The sequence below is a fragment of the Solanum tuberosum genome, unplaced genomic scaffold (genome assembly GCF_000226075.1).
Source record: "Solanum tuberosum cultivar DM 1-3 516 R44 unplaced genomic scaffold, SolTub_3.0 scf00052, whole genome shotgun sequence".
In the NCBI taxonomy this organism is placed as follows: Eukaryota; Viridiplantae; Streptophyta; class Magnoliopsida; order Solanales; family Solanaceae; genus Solanum; species Solanum tuberosum.
Genome location: NW_006238977.1, coordinates 435,595 through 445,916, shown reverse-complemented (window position 1 = coordinate 445,916; position 10,322 = coordinate 435,595).

Below are 10,322 nucleotides of genomic sequence, written 5' to 3'. Positions count from 1 at the left end.
GGGTTAGACTTTATTACTTTTATTCTAGTTCTTGCCTTGGGAGATTAACTTGCAACTTTAGCAATTCTTAATTTCCTAAGTTCGTTTTAAAGATTTTGGCTGTGCATTTCAAGTTGAATTTCTGGGTTTATTATTATCTTTACGTAAGTTCATGATTTTTGCATCTAACATTATGAATTGTGTTCTTACTATTATGGGTAACTAAACTTCACAACTAGGGTCGTGGGATCCATGAGCGATTAACGAAGTATGAATAGTAAATAAGCAATTCTTGAATAGTGTTTTGCATGTATTGATAATTCTTTCGTTTAGAAGTCTTTTTAACCAGTGCACGCGTTAGAACTCGCCTTGTTGCTACTTGCCGAACCAAAGAGGTAATCAACAAGAAAAGAATTATCAACATAGATTTAGTGTGATACTATCTAATAGGCTAGTGTCGATTGGTGCGAAGTAATAACTAAGTCAAACATCGATTATGATGTCTAATATGAGGTAAAGGTAAGGGCTAGTAAATTATACACATGTCGCCGGACCAAGGTGCGGGGTGAAATTTTCTAGATGCCGGACCAAGGATTTAGAGATACCTAACTTATCACTTTGCATGTAATTACTAGAAAAGGATTGATGTTATTAGGATTACTGAGTTATGAGCTTGTGGTGAACACGTATACCCTAGTTAATTTTCTCATCTTGATAACAACCAAAATTGACTTTTGTTTACAGCTTACTTAATAAATTCTTACAATTTGTTTTACAAATTCCCCCCCTTTTTATGACATGTTTCTGGAAGTACTTTGGCTAATTGAATATAATTGTTGGTTAAAGTAAAGTCTAAACCATTTTCCTCGTGGGATCGACCCCAACCTACAAGTTGGGTTCTTAACTTGATAACGATCGCTTATACTTCTTTAGGGAGGTGTAATTTGAGCGTATCACTAACTCCTTCTTACCTCCTCAAAATGGGCGGTACTACCCATAGACAACCTTCTTTGCCTGAGATTAAGCTCTTTCTGAGTGGACACATACTGATGATTCTTGTGATCAGTGAACACATCCACATGAACACCATAAATATAATGGCTCCATATTTTCAAAGAAAATACAACAATAGCCAACTCTAAGTCATGGGTTAGGTAGTTCTTCTCATTAACTTTCAACTTTCTGGAGGCATAAGGTATAACTTTGTCTTTCTGCATTAAAACACAACCCAAACCAAGTCTAAATGTATCACAGTACACCACAAAACCTTGAGTACCTTCTAGTAAGGTTAACTCTGGGCAGTAGTCAACCTCTTCTTCAATTCCTGAAAGTTTTTCTCACAAGCTTTAGACCATCGAAATTTCACTGTTTTCTGAGTCAACTTCGTTAAAGGGGACGAAATGGATGAAAAACCCTCTACAAACCTTCTATAATAGCCAGCCAAGTCCAAGAAACTCCTAATATCAGTTGGAGATGTGGGTCTAGGCCAATTCTGCACTGCCTCAATTTTCTGAGTATCAACTTTAATTCCCTCTTCAGACACAATATGGCCTAAGAATGCCACAGACTCAAGCCAAAATTCACACGTAGAGAATTTAGCATATAATTCCTTATCTTTCAAAGTCTGAAGAACCATTCTGAGATGACTAGCATGATCTTCTTTATTCCTTGAATAGATTAGTATGTCATCAATGAAGACGATAACAAACATATATAAATAAGGTTTGAAGACTCTATTCATCAGATCCATGAACGCTGCTGGTGCATTAGTCAAACCAAAGGACATGACCAAAAACTCATAATGACCATATCTGGTTCTGAAAGCTGTCTTTGGAATATCACATTCCGTTACTCTTAACTGATGATAGCCTAATCTGAGGTCAATTGTTGAGAAACAGGAAGCACCCTGAAGCTGATAAAAAAGATCATTGATTCTCGAAATAGGATACTTATTTTTGATAGTAACCTTTTTCAACTGACGGTAATCTATACACATCCTAAGGGAACTATCCTTCTTACTCACAAATAAGACTAGAATGCCCCAAGGTGAGACACTTGGTAGAATAAAGCCCTTATCTAAAAGATCTTTTAACTGATCTTTCAACTCTACTAGTGCCATTCTGTATGTCAGAATAGATATAGGACGAGTATCTAGAAGAAGATCTATACCAAAGTCTATCTCTCCCTCAGGAGGGACTCCGAGAAGATCACCTGGAAAGACTTCTGGAAACTCTTTTACTACTGGAACTGACTGAATAGGAAGTACATCAACACTTGAATCATTAACTCAGACTAAGTGATAGACACACCCCTTAGAAAGTAACTTCCTTGCCTTAAGGTACGAAATGAAACGACCCTTAGGCACTTCTGAACTACTTTTCCACTCTAAGACTGGCTCATTAGGAAACTGAAACTTGACTACTCGAGTTCTACAATCAACTGAGGCATAACAGGCATGAAGCCAGTCCATACCAAGAATGACATCAAAATCTATCATGTCTAGCTCAACTAAATCATCCATGGTGTCTTTGTGATAGATGGAAATGACACAATCACGAAAAACTCGCTCAGCTAGAATAGACTCCCCAACAGGTGTAGAAACACAGAAGGGTTCACACAATTTCTCAGGAATAACATCAAACTTATTCGCAACATAAAGGGTTACAAAGGATAAACTTGCTCCTGGGTCTAGCAAAGTATAAACATCAAAAGTAAAGACTTGGATCATACCAGTGACCACATGTGGTGAATTCTCTTGATTTTGGCGACTAATGATAGCATACAAGCGGTTTGTTTCCCCGCCAATACATGAAGTAGCTCCTCGAGGTGCAGCTCTGTCTGGTGGAGCAACTGAAGGAAACTGGGCCCTATTACCCCTATTACCATTACCTTGCATGTTCTCAGGACACTCTCTCATAAAATGGCTATTCTGACCACACTTGAAACAACCAGTAGAGCAGTCACGACAAATACCTGAGTGGTTTATGCCACACTTAGCACATGCAGGAGGCTTACTACCCCTTTGTGCCATACTGCCTTGAGAATAGGCAGGTTTAGCCCTGAAACTCTGGGAATTCTGACTATTTTACTCACTTTTGTTCTTAAGTGCAGGTGCACTAGCAGATGATAGGGCAGGTCCCTTCTGTTTCTGTTGGAAGGAAGACCAGTTCGCACTACTCTTTTGCTACCTGAACTAGTTCCCCGATGTCTTAGCCCTCTTATTCTTAAACTCTTCTCTATCCTTTAGCTTATCCTCCTGAACTTGTTGCACATGGATCATTAGCCTTGCTATGTCCATATCCCCTATCAACATTGCTGCCTTGCATTCCTTGCTTGACTGACGAGACAACCCAGCAACAAATAAACTAATTATACTCCTCATGTCAACAACCATCTTTGGGGCATAGCGGTAAAGTTGTGAGAACTTTAGACTGTACTCATGAACACTCATAGAATCCATATTAAGGGTGAGAAACTCTCTTATCTTTGCCTCTCGCAACTCATGGGGAAAGAAATGTCCCATGAGAGCACTCTCAAACACAACCCAACTCACTATTGGCGCATCCTCAGCCCTATTCTTTTTCCATTGGTCGAACAAGACTCTAACGATACCCTTCAATTGGTATGCAACTAGTTCTACCTTCTAAACATCAACAACATGCAATATCTCGAATTTTTTTTGAAGTACTTCAACAAAGTTCTCTGGATATTCTATGACACTTGAACCTGTGAAGCTTGATGGATTCATCCCTAAAAACTCAAGGATTTTTAAAGTATCAGCCACTTCTTGCCGATTACTTCTATGTCCAACTTGATGAGTCGCAACTTGGCTTAACATCTACATAGTCTCACGGAATTCATCATGGTTAACTTCCCCTTAAGGTTGTACTTCAGGTGCATTAGGTAACTCGTGCTCCTCAACATTTCTCCTAGCTTGACGACCTCTGACTTTTCTTCGTGGAGGCATGATTATCTAAAACACGCTCATGCACGAATTAGACGGAAACCTTTTAGAGATCAAACTCTAACGCACGAAATGAGTGTGAAAGAATTGAGAAATTTTCCTAAATGTTGCAGCCTCCTAATTATAGATGTGGCGCGCTTCACACCGATAAATAGGACTCTACAGACACGCCTTCATAGACTCCCTAGGACTCTTGAACTCTGTGCTCTGATAGCAAGTTTGTCACGCCTCAAGCCTACACCCTAGGCGGGACTGACACTCAAACACTATTGCTGGCCCTAAGCGAAGAGTGAGATCTTTCGAGAAAACCTTACGATCATGGCAGACAGTATCACACTCATTTACAAGCTTTATGCAGTTCTGAACTTTTTTACAGTGGACTTTTCTGTTTGGGGTTCATAGTTGCTCTGGTGAAGATGAAACATCAGCTTTCCCTCTTACGCTTCATTTTACTTTAAATTAAAATTCATTCACTAACTTCTAAATTTTTGAAAAGTATTGTTTCAATGTGTTGATAAAGTTCTTCAAATATGTTGATTCTCTATTTTCAAGTTATTCAATATATATTGTGTCATTCATTTTCAGATGTTTAAGGAATATTTAGATTCAACTCACACTAATATTTACCCTTATATAAAATTGAGCAAGAGAAGGACGAACACTACAATCAATAATTGTAGAAAAATCAGAGAGATGCCAGACACCAACTTTGCCAACCGGGAAGAGCTTTATCTAGCGTCTTCAAGTAGTGGCTCCACTTAGGACTATCACTTTGGATATCGTATTTGTACTTGCATACTCCACTATCTCTCAGGTTACTTCTGCTCCTTCATGTTAGTATTGAAAACATAGAAATTACACCAACCCCATTTGCAGATCAATTTCTGAATCTAATACTGTTCATCATCTCACACATTCAAAAATCAACACTAACTTATTGATCAATTGTACATTTGTAGCTTCTGATTTTCTTGTTTAGTGTATCATTGTGTAACAAGTAAGTTTTTTTCTTTTTGGAAGACTGTGTTATGGTCATATTTCTATGTCATTTTTGAGTTGTCACAGTATCTTCTAAATTACTCAATCTATCATCTCCACTATTCTGTCTTTGTTATAAATTTCTCTATGTGCACGCATGTACCACCATAGATATCCTTTTTTTAGAATATTTTTTTCCGTTCTTATTATATTAGACATAACAAAAAATTGTATAATCGAAATTCTTTTTAAAATGATCTGAATTGTAGGCTTCAAGTGATTTATTGTTACATTACATGTGTACATTTTGATATTTTCTTGGGAAGAAATCAGGGTGGTCTTTCTTTTGTTTTACAAGCAACTAATGTGTTGTTTATTTTATGACCTATCCAATATTTAACATATTCGGTATTTAACCTCTTGATAAAGTTTCAATATGTGATACTAAGATAGTTTCTTGATTTTCTTTTTGGGTGATCCTTATATAATGCTGAAACTGTCGAGGCGGCTATATCAATATGGAGACAATTATGCGTTCCTATTATTTCCAGGTGAATCTTATGTCTATTAATATTGTTATTGATCTGCCTCAAAGAACCAAAGGGGGGCATTCCATTAAAGGAATCCATTTTTTATGCTTAACTTAATCATGATGTTATTCTTTTTTCCTCTGTTTTGTTCAGGCAGGGTATACTGGTATGATGGTTGACTCTTTGAATGACTCATCCGATTATCTCTTTTTGGATTCGACTTTCATTATCTTCACCCTTAATTCCCTTTCTCGAGTAAATAGGGGAGAGAGGGAGCAGGGTGGAAGGATCAAGAGAAATGATTATGACGAGGCTGGACTCAAAGGCGTAAGTAGACTGTAGAAATTAGTTTGTTATGCTACATTGTGTAATTATCATACAGTGTGGTTAAATGGTACAAGAAAATTGATGTACCAAGTTTGAGTTGATCTAGCTAAGAAGTTTAAGAAAATTAGAGAGCCTATGTATTAAAATTTGCATGCAGGCACAAGACACTATTACTTGGTTTGTACCATGTGTGCACAGAATTTTGAAGATCTGTATTTTCCCTTCCCTAAAGTTTCACATATATGCTTTCTACTCTCACATTAATCATACCATCATCACTAAGTTTATGCAATTTTAGCTTTATATTTTTTCATTTGCTATTTTGTCATTTTTTTCTTATTTCTTTGTTGATATCCTTCATCAACAAACGACTATGCAAAGCATACACCACATGGAAAACTCGACACCACATGAAATATAAAATGTTGGGCCGGTGCTAGAAAGGGTATTTTCAGAAGTGACAACGTGCCCGAGGAAGCTATCGTAAAGATTTTATATTGCTTCCATGGACAATCTATTGGTACAAACACTCGAGAATTCAAAATGAAATTTCTTTTGTTGATTACTGATGTGTATCCGTTTGTTGTGGTAACATATTTCTTCGGTGCTCTGAGAGCACGAATATATGATGATGAAGTGAGGAAATGGGTTTTAGGCACTGGAATTAAAGCCATTGAGGAAAAACTTTGGAACTCTAAAGAGGGACCCCCAACTTTTGACCAGCAAAATTTACCCTTGAGAAGCTCTTCGGGTATGGTAACATGCTTGTTCAAGAACAAGAGAATGTTATGAGAGTCCAGTTGGTTGAAACCTATCTTAAAAGAGGCAACTCTCGAAAATTCTTACTTTGCTGCCATCAACATTGGAAATTACTAAGAACATTCACCAATCTCAAAGTCTAAACATGAGGTTGGGACCTTTTTTTCTCGACAGCTTTAATAATAAAATTGAAATTCACAGAAAAAAATTCTCTAATTTATTTTTCATTATTGTGTGGATACAGGGGCGTGACATGATAATCGTCATGTTTCTTGATGTCTCTAATGATTCAACTTCAAGGGGTGATGTATTTCATTTCTACAACTTTTTTGAGGCAATTTGTAAGGGTAGCTATAGAAGGTGACGGAACTGTTAGATATTGTGTAAATCAATTGTGTAACACCCCTAAATATTAACCAAGAGTTGCATGTCGATACACCATTGCTTAATTACTAAAGTATAGTTTACTATAATTTTGGGAACTTGAATTGTTGTGATATTTGCTAACTTGCTTAATATAAATTGTGATCGTAATTTAAGGGATTGCATTGAGGTGTTTACGTAATATTCTAATTAGAATTATTTATAACTTTAAAAGAAGGTGAGGGATATATATATAGGTGTATATGTATGCATTTGGGGCAGCACCTTTGAAGGATAGCTGTAAAGGGATAAACATCACTTTTGGTGACTATATTTTCACACCTCCTCTATAGTTAAATTCGTGTTCCTTAACTCTAAGAAACCTGGTGAACTCTCTCTAACCATATTGCTCTCAAAATTTCAAGAAAATCTTGGTCCTTTTGGATGGAATTTGAGATACACCCTTCTCTTTGGTGAGTAGTCGAAATCTATTTTTGAGCTAAGTAGTTATTAGTACTTTTGAAATATCTCGTTCTCTAGAACTCATATTTCAGTGGACAAATATGATTTGGAAAGCTAATTCATAGACCTGAATCTCTTATGTTTATGTAAAACTCTAATTTAGCTGTTTTCGATTCGAAATATGCGACGCAACATAGGACAAGTTCTGTCCAGATTTCGAAATTAGAAATCATGTATGATCAACTGTTAGTGTTTTGATGATATATTTTTGTAAAAAATATATTTTACGGTGATTCTTGATTTTTTGCAACCTTAAGAGATACCTACATCTTTCATGAATAGTGTACACTCCATTTTTGCCATTTTCCTTTTCAAATATAAGTTGCGACATGAGGTACTAGGGTGGCCAGAATTTCTGTTTTGGGAGCATAGTCGTATTTGTACAGGCTAAGCTTATTTGTGATGATAATCCTGTTTTACAATAACATTATTGAGTTACTAGGTATTAAAGAAGTTATTTAATTTTATTTTAAGGTTGTATATACTCATGAACAAGTTGAGGACCTTGATATGTTGGTTGGTCTACGGTTTGAACTCTTGAAGTTGTGTTGGATTGTTTCTAAGCTAAGCACTGAGGTTTGTGTATAAACTTGTACTTGTACTCTTTTTACCTGCTGGTATATCTGTATGTTTATCTTGGTACCTTGGTTACCTCTTGTCACTTTGCATTGTCATGTTGGTATCCTTTAAGACATTAAAGACGCTTGTGTAACTCGTTCACTTGTACGGACTATTTGATCACTTGGCACTCCTGTTGGGCCCTTGTCCTTCTGGTGGCTGTGACTTTGTCACTATTGGAATGCCTCTTGATTCGGATCATTATCCATCTTGACTCTGGATTTATAGTCCGTCTTAAGAATGGAAGTTGTCCATTTTAAGTACGAACTAGAAAGCCAATTTTAATATTGTTCTTGGTTCTATTGATTATTGGACTTTGACCCTTCTTGATACAGGGCGTCGGCCCTTCTTGATAACTGCTTGTGCTTGGTGTGACGACATGATGTATATATTAGGCGAGCCTTGTTATTGAATCTCTTGGAAAATGGTGCTATGAGCGTTCTTGACATTTGGATCTTTAAATATCAAACTTGATACTCTTTATATATTGTTTACTTGATTTATTGTTATGTTTCAATTGTGCTGCCTATGACTTGAGAAAGGTAGCTTGGTGAATCTGAGGGGCTCCGAACCTACAGTTTTTATACCACTAAGCTATATGCTTAGCGATAGTTGTTTCTATCGTAGGGAATGTTCGAGAGGATGCATAAAGCTGGCCATTGAAGATGGAGATTTTGAGAACCTTAAGGTGGATTACATTTGCATATAGGCATTTATATTTTGTATACCCTTGGGACTTGTACATGATCTATGTGTTGTATGTTTACATGAAATTTTGAGGGCTCATTTGATCATGTCACCACAAGTTGTAATTTAAGTATGGCTATATGTTTTGTTCTTTTGGGGTATGTAAGCCCAAGTCTTGTAATATATTAAATTTATTATTTGTTTTGAATGGTTGTGTGAAGTATGAACAGGCTAATTTGGGTACTCGGAAGTTGGTAATATTCTTTTTATATAATTTTTTCAATATGAGGATAATATATGCATGACAATCTTGTAAGTTATTTGCTTAGATTATCTTGGAAGAGTTTTTCTGCCGTAAGTTAAAATTCTATGTAGTTTCGATTTGAAGCAAATAAATGTTTAAATGGGCAGGATGCACATCCTTAGCAAAAAAATTTTATGAACCTAATCCCCCTACTAGATTTTAATCAATACTCCCTACATTAATCTCTTTTAAATGTCGCAAGTATTAAGGTAGATTCGTTCGTAAGTGGTAGTATTCTTCCGAAAGGGTCGCTACAAGTGTTGGTATCAGAGCCTAGGTTTGTGGTTCTAGGACTTTTGTTGTGAATTACTTGTATACTTGTTCACTTTCGAAAAAAGTTCTACATAGATTATTTGTTCACTTACATGGTTTATAATAATTTTATCGCATGTAGAGTGCATATGCATCAAGTACATGTCCCTAATGCAATGTGATCTTTCCTTTTGAAGGAATTAAGTTATGTCCTCTTCTTCTGACCGACCTATGGAAACTGCTCGTGAAGGGTTAGGTACCTCTGTTTCCCAACCTCATGCAGTGGAAGAGGTTGGAGAACATTTCTCGAATCATTATATTCCCCACACTAGTGGGTCTGAGATGGAAAACCATCAGGGTGTAAGAGCTGGTCCAAATCCTCACATGAGTCGTGGTACTCAAGCCACGAATCCTCCTTTTGAACAAATGGCAGAATTCTTCCACACATGGCTGAATCGATGCATGATCCCAATGGGATTAACTTAGAGAAAATGAGGAAAATGGGTGGAGTGGAGTTTGAAGGTACTGTTAATCCCACGGATGCTGAACAATGGTTGGAGCTTATGGAGAGGGTATTTGAGCAGTTGGAGTGTTCAGATGTTGCCAAATTTAAGTATTCTATTTCACTATTACAAAAGGATGCTTATGATTGGTAGGTAAGTGTTCCGAATGCCAAGGTAAAACCTCTTGTTCTTACTTGGGATGATATTCTTAAGGAATTTCATATGAAGTATGTCCCACCTGCTTATTGTGATGCAAATAAAAAGGAGTTTTTGAATCTAAGGGAACGAGGCATGTCTATTGCTGAGTACCAACAAAAATTTCTAAGGCTCTCTCATTATGCTGGAGGTATTATTAAAGAGGAAAAAGACAAGTGCAGGAAATTTGAAGATGGTTTAAATGATTCCATTAGGAAGAATGTGGCGATCCTGCAACATAAGAACTTTTGTAAGTTAGTGTCTGTTGCTTCTTACTTGGGAACGACTTGATAAAGAAGAAGCCAGTAGAAATGAAAACAAATTCTGAAAGCCTAGACCAG